The 20,592-nt window shown below is 46.3% G+C and overlaps 1 long non-coding RNA gene across 1 annotated transcript; it reads left to right on the top strand.

The window, feature by feature from the left end:
• The first annotated feature begins 921 nt into the window (after positions 1-921).
• On the top strand, positions 922-20,179 carry LOC136014363 (uncharacterized). The gene is made up of 3 exons (XR_010612659.1): positions 922-1,022; positions 13,362-13,410; positions 20,023-20,179. It is a non-coding gene; the product is annotated as an uncharacterized LOC136014363 (long non-coding RNA).
• The last annotated feature ends 413 nt before the right edge of the window (positions 20,180-20,592 follow it).

Here is a 20,592-nt window from a genome sequence, read left to right as displayed (position 1 = left end):
GAGGGATGGCAGGTCACTTTAACAGGTCACCCAAGGAAAAAATCTTGGACCTCATGAAAATGCCTAGAACTGTTTAATCTGCATAGGAAGAAACAAATGTTTCACCAAGCTCTCAGGGGAAACCCTATGAAGGAGTGCAGTGACAAAGACCCCGAGAAATGGAAAGTAATAGAAAAGAATGTGCCATGATCTCATAGCCTTTCAAATTTTGCACATCAGTTATTTATTGAAAGAGTTCAATTCTGCTTATGTTCCACATATAACTTGTTGTATAAACTTGCTATAAAATTAATTACGCCATATGCTGAGGGTACAAAAACCAAGCAGGTGGGTAGGTTTCTTCTTCTGCAAAAATATCTCAGCACAAACACCAGAGAGCAGGAAGGAACTCTTCCTCATCTATTACAAATAAACACAAAATTAAGTGAGAAATCAAGTTCTGACTGTGGTTTTGTTTTTTGTTTTTCAGAAAAGATCAGATTATTACAACATATAGCTAGAGCTGTTTTAGGGTAATCTAGCTATATATTGAGCTACACTTATTTATATTTATATACACATAGAGTGCACACTAGATTTTAGGTAACAGAGTTAAATATTAGGAGCACTAACAAAATGCAGCTACTTAAAGCTCATGTGGAAAACATGAACAAAGAAACTTTCTAGGGCTGCACCTAGATAAGTCTGCCCTGGTTTTGGCTGGGATAAAGTTATTTGTCTTTATATTAGCTGGTGCAGCGCTGTGTTTTGGCTTAAGTCTGAGAACAAGGTTGATAATGCACCGATATTTTAGTTGCTGCTAAGTAATGTTTACTCTGATCAAGGACTTTTGCATTTCTGATGCTCTGCCAGTGAGGAGGGTCACAAGAAGCTGGGAGGGAGCAGAGATAGGACACTTGACCCAAACTAGCCAAAGGGCTATTCCATACCACAGCACATCATGCCCAGTATATAAACTGGGGGGAGCTGGCTAGGAGGGGCCGATCACTGCTCAAGGACGTGATGGGCATCAATCAGAAGTGGTGAGCAACTGTATTGTGCTTTATTCCTTCCTCCTTATTTCTTATTATTATTGTATTTTACTTTTTATTCCAGCTGTTAAACTGTTCTTATTTCAACCAATGGGTTTTTACATTTCTTTTGATTTTCCTTCCCATCCCACTTAAGGGAGGAGGGGTGGGAGCCAGCGGGCTGCAGCATAGTACTTAGTTGCCAGCTGGGCTTAAACCACAACAGTCCACAAAGTCTAAGTGGATTAGTGACTCCCTGCACAAGACTCAATCCTGAGCCTTGAAAATATTTCTCTGTGCAATGCAAAATCTTTCTCACCTACATAAGGCACGGTATCTGAAGGCTTGAGGCCTTCAGAGCCAAAGCTTCTTTAATCTCAGGCTAAAATCACAGAGCAGAAGTCTGTGTAAAGTTTTTTTGTGTGTGTGAAAAAGAAGTCAAAAAAGCAATGCACAGTAAGTATTTTAGCACTGAATGGGCCCTTAATTGCCCACAAGAAGTGCTGATAAATTCTTGAAAGTCTTACAGAAGCCTCAAAAATTAAACCCAGGAAAGCCCAAGTATGGGAAGTTGTGATCAAGGCTGGCATACTAATACCTAGTGATAGAAACCTACATGAACTGGGCTTACTACAGAGCAGGAAACAAGCAACTCAAAAAGACGCCCTCTGCACATGCCCCATTTTTATCTGTCTCTTAATACGATTGCATTCAGTATCCACCTCTTTGCTCCCAAACGCCTTTTAAACCCTTTCTACAATTTCAGCCAAATTCAACATGAAGATGCTAAGTGTTGTGAAAATCAGAGGTCAGATAAAAGGGACTGCTAATCTGTGTCTGCTGGACACGCAGAAAAGACGGTGTGACTTCACCAGTTACCCACTGCTTGACTTACCACTTGGCTAATCCTTAGCACAAGTGCCTGGTGAGCTTGCCAATGTACACACCGCTGGCACCATTTCAGTAGTGCCTGTGGGAACTGTGGAGTGCTGAAGCCTGTGTAGAGGGGACGGGTGGGAAAAAGATGTGGAACACTAATCCATAAGTACCCAAGCTTAGTAAACCCTGTTATTTCAAGAACAATGTGCTACATACACTTGGATGAAACCTGTTCATGACGGTACATAAGCTACCACTGGGGATAAACAGAACATGCTAGAAAAACAAAAAAATTGGGATTACTGAAGCCTCGCATGCTGTGAAAGGAACCCAGTCATGGTTCGAGACAATCTGGAAGTGACAAGCTCCTAACAAACCAGTTGTACAGCAGACGCCTGATCTGCTGATGCGGGCGGCACATCGTGAGGCCTACGACGCACCACGAGCAGGTCACGGCCGCAGCAGGTGGTGTTCAGCCGGGCGAGGTCCTCCACGGAAGAGCAAAGCACTACCTGCCCGCGGCAGCTCGCGAGCAGGCGGCCGCGCACGTGGGCCTGACGGGCGAGCCCAGCCCTCATCGTGGCGGCGCCGGATGCAGCCACGGGAGCCAGCCAAGCGGCCTGCACCGCGCGCGCCGGCGGCGAGACGAGGCGGTGCCTCCGCGCCCCGTGGCGGAGGAGGCTGGCCGCGCGCGGGGAGCGGGGCCGGCCGCTCGGGAGAGCCGACCGACGGGGGAGGCCGCGCCGCTGGGGGGCGCTGCCAGGGCAGCGCGCGGGCGGTGCCGCCCCGCCCTCCGGCTCGCGCTGCCCTCGAGCGCCCCCGCGCGCAGCCGCCCGGCTCGCTCCCTCCCTCCCGCCCGCCCGCCGGCGGGGAGGGCGGCAGGCAGCGGGCAGGTGCGCGGCGGCTGCGGCGTGAGCCAGCGCCGGGGCCGCGTCTGCCCGCCACAGCCGCCGCCCCTCCTCGCTGGATGCCGCCGCCTTCCCGGCGTGAGCACCGGTTCCCTCCTGCCGCTGCGGCTGGCTGTCTCCTGCTCCTCCTCCGCTCCGTCCGCCCGGCGGCTCGGGAAGGCAGAGCCCTCGGGGGTGCCCGTCGGTGGGTGCGCGCCCCCCTGCCCCTGCGCTCGCCTCCCCACCGCGGCAGCCGCAGCCCCGCTTAGCCCGGCCACCATGGCGTGCGGGAGGTAAGCGAGTTCCCTTCACCTCTCCTCCGCGGGTCTCGCCCGCCCGCTGGCGCCGCACCTACCCGGGCGCCAGCGGGTCCGCCTCCCGCCGGCGCTGGGCGGCTGCGGGTGAGGGGGATAGTGGGGGCCAGGTATGTTTTCCCGGTGCCGGAGGAAAAGTTGCGGCCGGCTTTGGCGAAGCGACTCCGCATTGTTGTGTTTGGGCGCGGGTGTTTCCCTGCGGGCGGCGGCGTGGCGGGTGTACTTCCGGGTTCGCACCTTTTTTCCCTTCGCCACAGCGGCTCCGCGCCCCGTCCTCTGCCCTCGAGCAGAGCCGGAGCCCGCAGCCGCTGGAGCTGGCGGCTCGGCTGCCGGCACCTGAGCCGCCGCTCCCCCTCCGGGACGCGGGGTAGGGAGTGCGGGGCCGCGCCGCACGTCAAAAGCGAACAATAACAGTCGTAGTAAGGGAAGGGTGAGGAGACGGAGCCCCCACACACCCCCCCCTACGCCGCCGAGCGGGGCGCGAGGAGTAGAGACCCGCCTGCGCCGCGGCGGCGGCCGGGGCCGAGGTAACGGCTGGGCAGCGGTCGCGGGGACGGTGCAGCAGCCCGACGCCAGGGGGCGGCCGGAATGCGGCCGCCGGGTGGCGGTAGCCAGCCAGCGGGGCGGGCGGGGACCGACGCGGAGCCCCCGCGGCTCGCTAGGCGCAGCGGAAGGGGAGGCCGGAGAGGAGAGTGGACGGACGGCGGAATGGAACCCCCCGGGCGGTGCGTCCGCTGTGAAGCTCCCGGGGAGCGGTGGATGGGGCCGCAGCGGTGCGCCCCGAAGGTCGTGGGGCTGGGCTGCCCTGTGGTAACTACCACCGGGGCGGAGGGAGGCGAAGGACCGGGGCGGGCACCGCTACCGAGTATCACGCGCGGCGCCGTATGCGTGGTGCGGGGTGTTAACGTGAGCGGTGTCGGGCCGCCATTTTGAATGGCTCCCTGCCGCGCCGCAGGGAGTGCGGGGTCGCAGCCGGCCGCCCGTAGCGGCCGCCTCGCAGAGCTGTGGGGAGAGGGCCGGGGCGGTGCGGGGAGTGCGTCCCGCCGCCGGGCGGCTTTTGTGGGTAACGGTCACATGTAGCCTCACGGCTGGCCCTGAGGTGGAGTTGCTGGTGCCGACGGGTCTCAGTGCGAGGGAGAACAAATAAAGTGCAGAAGTGCCTCCAAACGCCTGGTTTCTCCTTGTCTGTTTTCACGTCCGCGGGGAGAGGCGGCAGCGGAGTCGGTTTGGCCAGTGGGCGTTGTTGGGGGGGGTGGGCGGAGGGGCACCGTGGAGGGGGCTCCGCCGGCCCTGTGCTGCCGCTGTCCCCGCACCGCTGTTGCCGGTGCTTTGGCGAGCGGTCCGGAGCTGAACGGCGGCCGCTTCCCTCCGCTGCCGAGGTTGGGCTGCAGTGAATCGTACACTGGGGCAGACGAACAGCTGGTCAAATAGTAAATGAAATTGAAAATAAGCGAACAGCGGCAGTGTGTGTAATAATTTTGCCCAAGCTATTAAAAAATACAAACCCGGAGTATCTGAATATGCGAATTCCCAAGGTTAATTTTAAGTATCTCTTGACTTTACCACCATGGAACTACCCATTTTAATATGATAATCTGATTAATTTACTTTTTTGCCTTTTACCAGTTATCACTTGTTAGTGTCTGTGAGTAAATAATGCATGACGTTCTTACAGTCACGGGATGAAATAGTAGTGTGCACTTTGCTGCCCAGTGTCTTTACACACTTCACGCTTTTCACTTACGTAACTGATGTTGCTGCTGTTTTTAAATAGGCCATACACAGGGCTGTTTCCTCCCCCCCATCTAATAACCTGGTTTGGGATGTCACATCCTGCATGGAAGCACTATTAATTATTGCAAGTATGGAGAAATGTCCTGTCACAAGTCATCAGATACTAAAGAAATAATTATAGTTAAATTTGGGTTTGTTTCATTTAAATATAGCTATATATAGTTTTAGTGGTATCTATGTAATATTGCACTAAAATGCAGGAGTGCATGTTTGATCTTAGATTGATACCTATTTGTTTTGCAAAACTAATTTATTTTTGAAACCACACTAAAAAAACCCTTAAAGCTTCACAGGATACAGCACTGACAAGTTTGTTTGGAAAACTGCATCTAAGATATGTAACTAAACCATGGTTCTTTAAAGAATGATGCATTCTCCCCCTCCCCCGCTATAGAGTAGAAAGAATCAATATTGAATTAAATTATTACCTTAGTTATTAATACTCCAGGAAGCCAAGTTTCCTTTGCTGTAGTGAAACAAATCATATATGTAGTGGAAAAAGTAGCTATTACAGCTGATGTTTGTCCTGTGTAGCAGTTACAAAAATGCAGCTGTAGTAAAAACTCTGCTTGTGTGTCTATGACAAATAGCTGTCTTCTCTGTTTTTATAATACATTCTATAGAGGGCATGTGATGCCATCTCAGTTTTCAAAAACAGTTAAAAAATAAATTAAAAATATATTAGTTGTCATGTATTTATAAAATCAGAAGAGGAAAAATGGTGATAAATAAATGAAGGCGGTGACCTTAGACCCTGTCCCTCCTAGGCCTGAACGGCTATTGCCCGGGCCGCTGCTAGGATGCAGTGGCAGGTCACCAGCAGTGCTTCAGGTAGCACCCCCGAGCACAGAAGCGGGTTGTAAAGACCGAGCAGTTCAGACGTTTCTGCCTCCTCTTTTAGTTCTTTTTCCCTTAACTGGCCCGTAGTGTTCCGTTCGAACGGCAGCTGAAGCCCGCAGTGCAGAGCGCGCCCTCGAGTGCACGGGCGAGGTTCCGAGCGGGGTGCCGTGTCGAGAGCTTGTTCCCGCAGGAGCCACGTTTCTCTCCGCCAGCACCCTGCCTCCTCCTCCTCCTCCCCCGGGCCGTCGTGGGACGGCGGCGGGTCCCGGGCAGCGGCCGCCATGGGCGCCTCCGCTGCGCCGCTGGCCGGGGTGCTGAATCCCGCGGCCATCTTGGTGCCGGCGGGAGCCTGTGGCCGGGAGGTCCGGCCGGTGAGGGGCACGGCTGCGGGCTGCACTTGCGTCCTGTGCTCCGCTCGGGTGTGCTCGCGTTCTGCACGAGGGCTCACGGAGGGAAGTGGTGTCGCCAGAAGCCTTTGTGGAACCCGCGGTACCGCTCCGGTGTTGGACGCCGGCAGTAAAACCAGTGGCAGAAATACTGCAGTGTGCTCTTCTGCAGAAAGGGACCCTGGCAGGAGAAAAGGGGGTTTTGTACACAACCTGTGAAGCGTAATGTTACCCATGTAAAATGGCAGTGCAGCCAAAACCAGCAACTAGACAGGCACTTGCTATTTGCTGTTTTTAACCGCAGGTTGAGTTCATGAAAGGGCATTCTGAAAGCTAATATCAAAACAGCGTGTCATCCGTGAGAACAAAATAACCATTCCTAGTTAAGGGTCGGACGGCTCAAGAAAAAACAGTTACCCATGAGTGGCAGTACCAACACAAACACCAGCTTTTTTCCCTTTCTTCCTCTCTCTAGGAAAACACAGTGAATTTGGAAAGATGTGTGCTCTAGGAATTTTTTTCTCTCTAAATTCACATCAGTGTGCTTCAGCATCTCTAGTACATTAAAAAGAAAAAAAAAAAAACAAGCTTTTTTTTTTTCACCACAGAGACAAGTGTTCATTTTCTGTAATTGCACCCTGGGTGTTGCAAATGCAGTTGCACAATAAAAAGCAAATATGCCACTCTGGATTGGTGTGTAGAGGCTAAATAAAGACAAAAACAGCTTGGGGTGTTTCACATGGGAGGGTAACAATTTAAAAAAAATATACGGAGATTTTAACATTCTGCTTCTAAAAATAGAATAAATGGATATGCAGGGTCTTCAAATTAAAGGTCAGAGGTGACAAACTGGGACAAAGGTCACGCAGCTCATTTTCAAGCAGTCAGTTTCTAGTTTTTTCATGGTTGAACAAAAGCTTAATTATACAGAAAAGCAAGGACTGTAATATTCAACTAGTCAACAGTAACAGAAATAAAGGTAGTTTTACACAATTCCCTCTTTCCTTGAATGTGGATGTATTGTGAAATTATTTGTGCTACTGGTAGGTCTGTCTAAATTATTTAAATACATTTTTTAATTCAACATCTAATAATCTACACTCTAGTATTTGTACTTGAGAACTAAGAGTGTGTAGCCATCTTGTGCTTTTTCAGTGATCTTGGGGAAAAAATAAAAAGGGGGGGGGGGGGGGGGGGCGGTTTGTCTGTCCTGATGATCCATACTGTGATTTCACAGAAGTTAAATTGCAGGTCCATGCAGTTTGGCATTCATGCACATACTTACTATTTCTAGCAAAGTACCTTGCTTCCCCAAAATCCTATCTCCAGTCTGCAGCAGTGTGTGTGTCCCTGTGCAGCGATTACACAGACCTAAAAGTCGACTCTTTCACGAGTGTGTGTATGGGATTATCGTTTTGTGCAGTGTAGTCTTCTTTCACTAATTTAGATTCAGGGTTCTTAACATTTTGAAGGGATTGTTTCAATCTTTATATTAATAATACCACATTTCCATTAACCCATGTTGTCATAAATATTCTGAAGGTATTTAAAATATATTCTATAGGTAACATTTGATACATATTTAGACTACACACAGTATTAGGATAATGCCCCCAAATTATACTGTTAAGATTTGTGTGTTCACTAGTATTTTTGTATTGCATAGTAGGGTTTGCTTTTCTTCCAGACACTGTGTCTCCTGTACCTACTTCAAATACTGATGTATGCACTGGTTTTAAAAATATTTTAATTTTTAAGAGATTGTGAAATTTTGGTTATATGTGACTGGTGTTCCCATGTATTTTTTTCTGTTTGAATGAATGACATATCTTCACTAAAGTTTATGAAAAAACAATGACCACTGCATTAGTTTATTTGATTAGTTTATTTAAGTAGTGACGTAGTCAGAAGGTATAACATACAGGACTGCTGTCCACTCCTGTTAAAATGGGAAAAATGTCATACCCCTGGACTATTCAGGAAAAGTGAATATAGATGTTTAATGAGTGTTTAATTGGTGTTATATGAGTCTTTTACAGACACTCTGTTGTTTTAATTTTATAACCTTTGTTTTGATTGTCTTAATCCACAGTATCCATAGCAGTATTTGGTGAGCATGTTACGAAATACAAGTGATTAAAAAAAATCCATCTTTATTAACACTCACAAGTAATAAGTCAGTGATTTAAAAAAAAAAAAAAGACCCAAGCCAAGAAAGAGCATTCTGTGTTTTGTAGGTAAATGACATGTACAAATAAAAAATTCTATGCAAAGGGAAGGTTATGTGAAAGACGTGTAAATTCCATGAAAACAAGTATTAGCTTAATGTAAAACATCTCAGGAAAGAGGTCTGAGCAAACCATGCTACAGTTGTTATAGAACCAAAAATGTATAGAACATATATGTATTTTTAATAAAACTTGCTGTAGTGCCATCATTTTTGAGGGGATGATGTTAAAGTCTTAATTGGTTAGAGTGTTTTTATAAACAAAAGTTGGAAATGACACATTTGTTTACAGAACAGATTTAATCTTTGTTTAATAATGGTTTTGCATTGAGGAAAAAGCATGTACAATTCTGGATCAAAAATAGAACATCTCTACTCTTAATGTGAACAATACACATATAATTTATTGTAATCAGGAGCAATGAGAAAAATTTCACTTTTCTTTAAACTAAAAACTTAAATACTGAATTTGCCTTTTTGCCATAATGGCCTTTAACAAGTATCTTTTCACAGTTTCATTTTTGTTTTGTTTGCAAATAGTTCTCAAGTGGGGAAATAAAATCTTACTCTAGAGTTTCTCACAGAAATAACTAAAATCAGCGATAAAGCTCTGAAAAATATGCTGATCTAACTATGATGTAAGAATTGCAGCTTTTAAAGGTTTTTTCTTTACAAAATACTGAAACCAATTAATTTTAAAAATACAAAGAAAAAAAAGTCTGAAAACAAATGTAATAAGATCACAAGGTAGTTTTCTCATTGTTTCATTTCCTGCATGGCAAATCAGTGTGTGGAATTTCAATGTACCATGCTAACAGTAAACTGGGAACAAAATACTTTAAATACTAAGGAATTAGAAAAACAGTAGTAGTAGATGGTGGTGTTTTATTTTGAAATCGTGTATTTTAAAAAATTAATCTTTGAATCTTACAAAATACTGTTTAAAACATTATTTAAAATATTATTTTACACTGCTTTTTATTAAATCATTCTCATAGTTGCTTAATATACGTACATTCAAATGCAGACTATCTGAAGTTGCAGGTTATACTAAATCAAGTGCACTAAATATGAGAATTGTGTATACCTAATTTCAGCCCTTAAAACAAAAATAATTTTGTTCATCATGTTCCTTAAGTACATATTATTAAAGTTTGAATCTGAATAGTTTTAAATGCTAAAATAATTGTAAATATTAATATAATTGTAACATTTCACTTTTAAAGAGAAACTTTGATCCAATCTAAATAGCTGGCAGGCTTTCATTGACTCTGATTTTGATAATGTGGGGCTTATTACTCCCTTTCATCTCCCAAAAGAATCAGATTCGTAACAACGGTGGAAGCACATTTTACTTTTGTCTCTTCCTGTTCTCACTGTAGTCAAATGACGGTCCCACATGCAGTTAAAGGGTGCATAACAGGATGTTTGATACTCGAGAATGTGTACTTTATTTCTAAAAAACTAGGGTTTGCTTAGCCCCTTTTTGGATCTCAGAAAAGCATACATGGACTGTTGCCCAGCTATTTTATTTACTTCAAACTAATTACCTCCTTCAGATGAATGACAAAATTGGGTGAAATTGGTAGAGAAGGATTGAATTTTAATTTGCTATTTCTTCAGTTAATTTTCTTGAATCAGTATTTTTTAAATGTTTTGGCATCTCACACATGTTTTATCTTCACTTGATAGAAAAATATTTTCATGGTGTAAGAAGAAAGGTATGGAAGTAAAAAAAAATTATGGATACACTAAGAATAGCGTTGTAAAAGCTTTCAATTCCTGCCCCCACCCCCACCCTGGGATTATAGAAAGGCATTGACACCTGAGTGCACAACTTCAGGAAATTTTAATTTTCCTTCTTTATTCATTTCAAACTAACTAAATTTTACTGAATGAAACGAAAAGGAAAAAAGAATCAAAACAATGAAAACATCTCAGAAGGAAATCCATTATTTACAGTTGTATATTAAGGAATCCATGTAAATACTCTTAATTCAGAGTATGAGACAACAGTAATTTGTTATGTTTTAAATCAAAATACTGTGTGCATAGTGCTTCTACCAGCAGTCAAGAACTGTAAATGAGAATAAAGCCTTAGCTAGTTTTCACTCACTGGTTCAAAAGATAGATGTCAGTTTGTTAATTAAAAAATGCATTTTCTCAGTTAATACATCTGACCAATGTGTGTGTATAAATTAAAAAAGCTAATGTTTTATGTTTTGGTTCTGTACACAGTTTTAAAATTTTGTATATACTTGTCAACATTCATCTCTTTATGTCTTCACTACTGATAAGTAGAAGAGTTCCTTTAACATCAAAATGTTCTTCCCAATTCCCCTGCATCACTGTCATACCTGTTTGTTATAAAATAAATAGTTCTTCCGCACTCTGATTTTACTTACAGTATCCAGAATTCTTTAAAAAAATACTGCTGGCTTTACTCTGTGGAACCAGTCAGTCCCTGGCTGCCACTGAGAGTGAAAGAAACAGGTTTAATTTTTCAAATTATTTTTTGGAGTAAAGCATATGACTTATTTAAATGGGGTAACTATGTATGTCTACTTTACATTCATCCAAGCAAATTATGTTTCTGAATCTTTTTGGCAGCAAACTTGCTTAAGTGGATGAATTTAAAACAATGCTTATCAAAGAGAATTATTTTCTTTTTAAATAGGTATTTTTATTTTCCACTGAAAAAATAAGTTGTCAGAAATAACCTATATAAGCTGTTAAGTGAATTACAGAATGTGCTACCTATAAGGAAAGATAGATTACTTTTGTTGGGTGTCTGTTGGTGGGTCTTCATTGTATTTCTCTCTTCATTGTATTTCCTATCTTGCAGTAATTCCATGTGGTGTTCTGTTGCATTATTTTTTGTGCTTACTGTTACAGTAGCCTTCCACATGCCACGAATACATAGTTAAAACGATTGCTTCCAAAGCAAGTAATTTTTTATGTAAAAACCTCTTACTCTCTAGTACATAAGTCCTAAAGAATATTTATTTGGGTTGGTTGTTCTTGGGTTTTGGTGTTTTGGTTTTTTTTTTTTTTTCAGTTCAAGTAAATTCCAAGATAGTTTCAGAACTTAAACACCAAAAAACACTTTTCTGTTTTGTACAGCATAAGGAGACATAGGAGGGCTCACCATGAGCTATTTCAGATCCCAGACCTTCCATTTAAGTCAGGGACTGTTTACTTACAGCTTTTGGTAGGATGCAGTAAAATACAAGCCAATTAGTTTCTCATTTAAACTATTTAAATTGGAATGTTCTTCTAACATCCCTTGTACCAAGTTTTGTGTATTGTATCAGGAAGCTGTTCATAATAACTTTATAAAAAATGACATCCCTTTTCTACTTAATAATCTGATACATTTATGTGTCACTCTCAAATATGTAATCCTTACAAACATGTTATGCAATGCGATACTGGAAACTATTAACTTGTGCTGTTTCTGATATAATTTTTAAGAACCACAGTTTTCCCCTTTGAGTCCCAGCCTTCCTCCCCAAATACTTACTTTTAATCCCTTCATAAACTAAAGCAGACTACGTGCCAAAGCCAAGAAGTATCCTTTACTCTATGCTTGCATATTTCATTATGTTGCATAAATAATGCAAGTAAATCCAAAAGACACAAAAGGCACATAGCTACAGGTTGGCAGAACAAAGCAGCAGACACAAGAGAATGGGCTTCAGTGCTTGAAGGTGTAAAAGCAAGGCTAGGTTGAATACAAGGCAAAAAAGTCCACAGAATTTGAGTGGAAAACTTAAGTTATTACAGAAGAACTGGCAAGAAGAGCTTGCCAGTGTTGTTGCACTGAAAAGAAAGATTGTACCATCCCCTTTTCCAGTTCCTGGTGTTTGAAAGGATTCAGGATAACTGGCTGTAGGGGAAAAGCAGTTAAGAGAAATTCAATTCTAATTTGTCTTTGGTGATTCTTCTGGCTTTGTTCACTCCTAGTAGAATATCCTGGTTTTTTTTAGTAAGAGAGGAGGATAACTGTCAGGATGTGCTCTTAAATTTGAAGAACTCATCTCCGTTTTCTTTAAAAGAGAATTTGATTTATATCTCAACAGGAGAATAATGCAGTTCCTTGTTGATTTTCTGTGGGTTTTAATTAAAGTAGATTATTCAAAAGACTGTAGAGGGTGACAAGAGGAGAGGCTTGTAGCAGGTGAGTTTGTGCATGCTCCTATCTGTTTATCTCTCATTGATTAACAAACTGGACAGCCTAAGCAACAAGTCTGCTGCAAAACCAAGGTCTTTTCCTTCATGCTTCCTACCATCTGTGTCACTCATTTTGTGTGTGATATTCTTATTGGTATTATACAATTAGCCAGGTCTTGCTCAAGTAGATCAAAAGTACACCTTTCATGTAGCTTTGATCAAGTCACACATCTGTATTTTTATGACTGTTTTTGTTCAGATTGAGTCTTAGAATTTAGTAGTATTACATATTATGCTCTGCAGTTTCATAACTGATATAATTTAAAGCATTTCTCTAGTGATATAATAAATTAGCATTGAGTTACATGGAAGAGTCCTGAAAAATCATTTGGGTTTGTTTTTTAATTGCATACAAGGTATAACTCTTTATTTTGTACAATTTAAGTGTAGTAAAGACAACTCACTAGTTCTTAGGTTACCTACTGCAATTAAATATTGATAAAGGAAACAAACAGCTTACAATATCATGCAAATCTGTGTTTTTCCCTTCTGCTGTCATCAACTGCATTTTCATAAGAGACTAATAAAAGAGGCAGTCCTTTCATGGATGCTTGGAGGAAAAAAAAAAATCAGTCAGTGGCTGATTTTTATGTAATGCCTTGGTTATCTCATTGTGGTTCTGATGAGATAGGTAAGACTCAAAACAGTTAACAAGTTTACAGGTCACTTCACAGAGTCAATGCCCTGGCATTTTATGGCCTTCTAATGAGCCGTTAAACTGGAAAAGAGGTAATTAAATATGGTACTCTGGTACAATGTACACAGTACTGACTCCAGCTCTCTGATTTTAGGTTACTCAGAAGACGATGAAGTCATTCAAGAAGGTCTCTTCAGGCTCAGGTCAGTCTTCATAGCATCTTACCTGGCTGACTTTGTATGTATAAAACTAAGTTACTGCAGCACTTTTGTCCCACCGGCTCTAATGAATTCTTGGGGAAGGGTGGGCGGGGGTTGCACAAGCTTTAGAGTTTTTGCTTGACTCGGTTTCTGTAAGACAAATAAACAATTACATAAGGAAAGTTTATTTACAGTAACCCACCATCAGGTACCCGCTGTAAACCGCAGGAGCACACACGTCTGTCAGGACGCTGTTGAAGCAGCACCACAACATGCCATATGTACCGGTATCTCAGTCCCCGACTAAAATTTTACGTCCTTCAGTTACTTTCATGCCTCTGCCAAGTTACAGCGCCAGTGGGGCGTTACCGCCGCGCAGCCCCCCGCCCCGTTCGCGATCGCTTCCCTGCAAGCTGGAATCCGACAGTCCTACCCTGCGCTTCCCTGCCCGGGCAGCGGCGTGACCGCCCGCGGCGGCGCATGCGCGACGTGGCGGACAGGGTGCGCGGAGGTCCCCGCGGAGCAGCGCTGCCTGCCTGCCTGCGGGACGGGCGATCACCCTGTGCGTACGTGCATGCCACCCGTGCCCCGGCTCCCCTATGGCGCGGGGCGCTCGCTGCGGCGGCAGATAGCCCGGGCCTCACGTGTTACCTGTGCTGATGGGGCGGGAGGAGCTCCCGCTGCTACCGGCCGGCCGTGCGGCGGGACAGAGCGCCTGGGCGCGGAAGATGCGCTCTCTGCTGGGACACGGACACCGGGAACCGACCCGCCCGCTTGTCGTCCTGCGCCTAAATGGCTGGAGGCGAAGCGGTGATCGAGCCGTTGGCCGCCGGCGCGGTTACTTCGTGCGACCTGTCCCCTTGGCAAGGGCCGGTTTCCGCTGCGGTTTTAGACCTGTCAGACGGGCTCCCACGGTGACTAGTTAGAGCCTCCTTAAATCCGCCGGGGAAGCGGTCGCTATGGGTTGCAAATCCACAGCTGAGAGACTGTTACCGTACGTGAAGACCACACTCTGTAGCTGAGCTGTCGGAGTGGTGCCTCCCGCGTTCTCCTGCCCTCGGATCCCGCGCGGGGTTAGAACCGTTTCCAGTATATCACAAACTACGCTCGCCGGCCGCCGGCGTTGCCAGCAGGGATCCGGGAGACGCAGGGCGGACCGCGCAAGAGGGCTGCGCGGCACCGACAGCCGCCGCTTTCCATTTCCACAGAGAATGTCAGCAAAGCGCGTCTTTGAAACCACGCTTTGGCCGTCAATTAAAGTAGCGGCGCCGGTAAACCGAGGCGGCATCCCGCAGCGAGGGCCGCCCCGTCTCCCTTGAGGGGAGCCGCGCGCTGCGCCTGCCTCACGGGTAACGGCTGAGGCGCGCGGGGGCAGCCGTTGGGGGTGTGTGTGAGAGAGAGGGGCGCCCGCTGCGCCTCAGCACGGTGATTCCCGAAAGGAGCCGTAGGCCGGGACGGGGCGGCGCGAAGCACCGTTGTAACACCGGTAACTTCATATTCCCCAGCTGCACGTCGAGCAAATCCCGTCCCTAGCTATGGGAAGTGCGCCGCTGGGTCGGAACTGTTTCGTTTGAAAACATCTTCAAATAATCCTGCGGGAACAATGCGGAGGGTAACAAGCGTGAAACAGGGAAAAGGGGAGAACCGGGCGGAGGCAGGGCATGAGCGGCCCTGCTCCCCGAACTGCGCGGGAGGGCGCGTCGGCGCAGTCCCCGCATTTTATGACGTGTCGCACAACTGAACGAGGGCGAAGCCCCGCACCGGGGGAGGGTCGCGGGGACGGAACCGCCGCGCCCGCGGGCACTGACTGCGGCCTCGCGCCCGGCGGGTGCCCGGCTTTCGCCCTTCTCGGCGCCCCAGCGGGCGAGGAGCGATCGGAAGCGGCCTCCCGGGGCCGGGGCGACCCGCGCCCTCGAGCCGGGCGCTTCGCGGCGGCGGAAAGGGAGGGCGGGTTTGGCGGCCAGAGTGTAGGTGAGAGGATTTTGGCGGGAAGGCTGAGCAGAGAGCCCTGTCCTGAGGAAGCAGCCGGAAAGTCCCGTTTGCCTCCCGCCCTCCGCCTTGGGCGAGCCCATTTCGATGGAGAACGTGTAGGAAGCACGACGGGCTTCCCATGCGGTCCTGCGTGACGCTCCCGCGGCTCCCCCCACCAACCGAAGGAGGGGTAGCGGGGGGGAGGCAGGGTGGCTCCAGCGGCTTTCCTGCGCGTCCTGCCTGCCCGCCGGCGAGAAACGGTGGCTGTGCTTTGAAATGGGAAGTCGGGGCAGCACCCCGAGCTCTGCTTTCAAGTGTAAAACACGCGTTTTGTTTCAAACGCACGCGGGTCGGTCGTTTGGTTGGCTTCCCCCCCCCCCCCCGCCCCCTCCCGTTTTGTTTTCTATGGAAGTGGGGTGTTTTTGTTTTGTTTTGGGAAACAAGAAACTAGAGTTAAGGCTTAGAAGTTTTAGGAAGGTGACAGGCAATTCAACACCACTGGGTTTGGTTACATAGTTTCAAGTGAGTCTTTACCGTGCATTTGGAAAGACGAGGATTCCAGCTGCCTGTAATTGTCTTCACCAAAATTAGCATCTCTTTAGAGAAAAGATAGAAATACCTTTTTTAATATGTGAACTATTAACCATTAAACTAAGTTTTTCAAGAGCTGGCTTGTTCCGTAGGGTTCTTCCCCGTCTTTATTTATCCTCTTGGCTCCCCTCCTTCCCCGCCCCCCCGAGCCTTTGCAAATGAATTTTGGAAAAGGGTGTTAGTGGGTTGGGTTCTTTTTTCTTTTCTTTCTCTTTTTTTTCTTTTTTTTTTTTTTTTTTCTTCCCGAAGAGTTCCCAGCTGGCAACAGCTCTCTACCTTCCACAAAACTTGAAAGGCTGATGTCCCTTGCAGGAAATGAATGAGTCGATAACATCTGACACCAGTGACCAGTCCAGTGACCCCAACCTTAATTCCACTAATACTGGAGGCCTAAAAATCTCAGTAAAGACCCATTGCAAATCTCCCCCTCTCCCCCACGGCCCCCCATTTTACAAAATCTGTATTTATTTTACAATGTGAGAAATACTTTGCAACAAATATCTTTACATTCATCTATGTACGCAGTTTGTAGTCTTTCATTTATTCATCAAAGAACATTATACTGAATTTTGTTTTAACATAAATTTGCTCACATTTAGTCCATTTAATAAACGTAAGCAACTCGTTTATATCTGCTTAACCAGTATTCTTGCCTCTAAGGAATTTATATACCAAATGTCGGTAAAATAACTCAATCTGAGAAAAAAAAACAACAACAAACCAACAACAAAACCAACCCGAAGACTTTTAAAACGGTATAAACCAGAATGCTTTCTCTCTTTTGGGAGGGAAGGGGCAGAGAGAGCCAGTGTTTAATAAACGTGCCATTCTGCTACAAGAAATGTAGCCTTGGGCACTTCAAATAAGTGGTGTAAACTCTTCTCTTTTTTTTTCCCCATTATTATTTATTTTCTTCCGGTAACCTTTATTTGTTGTTCATAGCTGAGTTTTCACGCGTGTTAAAATCTCGTACATTTATTATATATTAGATACCGTTCCGGTCATAAGATCCAAGCATATAAAATTACTGGTGATTTAATATTGTAAAATAATCGCTATTGTCGGGGGGGGGGGGGAGGAAGGTTACAAGTTAAAAGAAGTGGTGTGTTGCACGAATGCGTAAGGCAGGTCAGTGTAGGAAGTCGACCTCCACTGTTGAAATAACCTATAGGAAATTTACGGTTGAAGACTGCAAAGGAATTTCAGGATTTAAAGCTTCTGCTCCACTTGCCAGGCTGGTCATATTCCTACGCTTTTGCCCACTCTCTTTTCTTCCTAGCAAACAGTCAGGCTGAGCACCTGGGTGATTCACACAGGAGTGAGGGGCTGGCAGGGGAATTTACGCTTTCCCGAAAGGCAACAAAAGGAGTAAACAGGCCCTGGGGGGGCCAAGGCGTCCCCCGTAATTGGGCAGACTGATGGACGCCACTTCCCAAACAACAGCAAGTGCCTTGCAAATGCATAACCCCTTGTGCTCAGGTTCTTCGCGTATCCGTTTGGGCTTTGGCTTTTGTTTGTGTGTGTCCTTGGGATAAGAGAGGGTGCCGGAGTAGTGGGGGGTAGGGAGAGATTTTAATAAGAAAGACTTGAACCCAGGTTTTAACAAGGTTTGGGCAACGTTTAAAGCTTATACTATACTGGATGTAAAGTGAGGTTACATGCGAGGAGGTGGCGGTGAGGACAGAAGAGGCAAATGTGTTTTCATGCCTTCGTCTGTACCTTTCACCTACGGAGATAGGGAAAATGAAAAATAAAACGGAACCTCACCTAATTAGGGCTTGGTTGGGTTGTTTTGTTTTGGGGTTTTTTTTTTTGTTTGTTTGTTTGTTTTTGTTTTGGGGTTTTTTTGCCTTTTTTTTTTTTTTACGTTTCTGAAAATACTTTTTAAAACAAGCGTTTGGCAGAAGAGCAGCACTAGCGAGGGCGTGCTGGGGGCCGCACCCGGTACTGGGGCGAGCCAAGGGGCAGCGCGGTGGTAACGGGGCGGTTACCAAGCCCGTTCCATGGCACACGCTTCTTATCCGAGTTGGATCCCCCCTCCCTCTGGCAGTGAAAACTTAAGCCAGCAATCCCCAGTCAGCACTATTCTCCCCTCTTTGTCTTCTTCCTCCGTGTTTTTTTTCTTTTTTCGCCTTCCTTCTCTCCAGCAAATCATTTTCTATCAATCCCTCCTCTCCTCCTCTCCTCTCCTCTCTCCATCGCTGCTGATAGAGGTTCACTCCAATACTAGGCTTGAAAACTGGGTTCTTATTTAGGAAGTCATTAATCACATCCCCTCCCCCGGAAAGAGATGGCGGAGAAACCTGTGAAGTACAATTCCTCGCCCCATCCCCCTCCAGAAATGGTTTGAAACGCCAAACCTCCGCGCGTTCTGGGCCATATTAAGGTGATTCCGCCTTTCCGGCGCGCTTTTGGTTTGAATGTGGGATAAGGGACGCGCAGCACAGCCGCCTCCCCCCGTACTTCAGCGCACGTCTGCGCACACGCGTGTACCTCGTCCGTAGGCGCCTTGCATCCGTGTGTACGCCCCCCCTTCCCCCCCCCCCCCAAAACCCCCTGGCCGCCCGCCCCTGCGGGTGTGTGCTGTTTCCAGAGCGCTTCCTACGTATTTGTGCGCGCACGGGAGAGCAGAAACCCCACGGTCATACGTCATCTCGGTTTCCCGTACGGACGCGTGCAGATTAGCTGTCGAAAAGGGGGGAAAAAAAAAAAAAAAAGGCGCGTTAGAAATTTCTTGTTCATTCATAAATTATTTCGGTGTGTCAGCCTCGTTGAAATGGCGATTGGCTGCTCCTGCCTCCTGCCAACCCCTTAAGGATCCGATGTGAAATTAGTAGCAAGAAAGCATGTAATTGAGCGAGTCACGTGTGCGCAGGGGGCCAGAAACGGAGCGAGAGAGAAGGGAAAAAATCAAAAGAGGGAAAGCACATTAGACCATGCGAGCTAAATTTGCGATCGTTCAAAATCAGGATGTTAGATTAATGCAGAAGACCACTTCGATCCACAGGGAAAGTTTTCATCTCACGAGTTTGGAGCAGAGGGCCCGTGGGGCAACATGGCCGAAGGTTAATTTTCTTTTTCTATTGTTTTACTATGATTTTCGCTCGCTCGCTCTCTCCCTCTTTCTCCCCACCCCCCCCCACCCCCTTCCCCCTTTTAACCCAACTCTGCATTACCCTTTTTTAGCAGCTCGCGCAAGGGGGCTTTCTCCAGCTCCATTGTTACCCCGCTCAGAAACTGTTCCGTACCGCCCACACCGATTCACAACTTGAAAAGCTTTCAGGGGGCTATTGTTTGAATTGTTCCTGTTTGATTAAGCACAGTTGCAGTGGTGGGATGAGAAAACGGCCGTACACCTGTCCCAAGTTTAATCGAAAGTTTATTCCAAGGAGGGATGGATCCACGTTGGAAAATAGTGGTTTCGGCGCTGCATGTGCAATAACCAGTTGTGCAATCTACCCAATTTTGCTTATTCTGTCTCCTCCACCCCTCCTCGGCCGGCCTCCCCCCTCGCCCACCCGATCCTGCGCCTTGCGAGGAGAGACTAATTGGGCTGAGCATTTCTGTTGAGAAATGGGATCGGTCTTAAACCAGCAATATTCAAGTAAAGTATCGCGTTCCGTGCTGTTATGTGACTGAAAGATGGAGTTAAATGGAAAAATACACGTATGTACAGAAACGTGGGCTGCCCTGGGCAGAGAGAAGGAGAGCCTCCGTATGCAGTGCTTCCTCTCTGTAGCCTCCGGTGATTTTTTTTTTTTTTTTTTTTTTTTAAGTATTCTGGGGAGAAGGCTGTTTATTTCAGAATTTAGGAAAAAAGGAACTATTTTCGCTTTTTTAATTTTGTTCTGTTTGCTCTTTTCCCCCCGTTTCTTCTCTAGTAACTCCTTCATACAGTGGCAAAAGCATGTTACCAGAATTTAACTCTTTGCTTTGCATCTTGCCCCCCCCCGTCCTTGTTTTTCTCCCCCCTTCTCACTTGCCCCCCTCCTTCCCCCTCCTCTCCCCTCCCCACCTCTCCTACCCCGCGCCTTTCCCCCTCTTCCTCAGCAGGGGCGAGTAAAGGTGGAGATGAGCCCGGGAAGTTGCCGGAGCAGGAAGAAGAGGAGGAATCCCAGGTTTTGCACGGAACCGGCCATTGCAAATGGTTCAATGTGAGAATGGGATTTGGGTTCATCTCCATGAGCAACCGAGAGGGAAGCCCCTTGGAGTCTCCAGTTGATGTCTTTGTACACCAAGTAAGACCCATTTTTGTCTTCCATCTCAGCCTGCCACATTTGGTTTAGCTCAGTGGGACTCCAGTTTCACGTGCAGAGATGCAGCCTGTTTTTCCTAGGTATTTAGGTCCATCTGTAATTTAAAAATTGTCTTAGGTAGTGGTTTTGTTGGCAGCGGGCAATTTGAGTAAATAAGGTTGTTAGCTTGTGTTTTAGTCTCTGTGGCTGGAGATTTGTGCAAAGGGATAATGTTAGTTCATATTTTCCTCCTTGGTTAGAAGCTTCTCCTGTGCTTTTTGTTTCGAAGGCCACGCAATTTCGTTTTCTTTTACTAAGTTTGTAATTTGTCACCAGCCTGATCAGGAGCAGATATGCCTTTCCGTGGAAACTGATTAAAATTAAGCTC

Source organism: Lathamus discolor, chromosome 5 (assembly GCF_037157495.1).
Source record: "Lathamus discolor isolate bLatDis1 chromosome 5, bLatDis1.hap1, whole genome shotgun sequence".
Lineage (NCBI taxonomy): Eukaryota > Metazoa > Chordata > Aves > Psittaciformes > Psittacidae > Lathamus > Lathamus discolor.
This window is presented reverse-complemented; position numbering and strand designations above follow the sequence as displayed.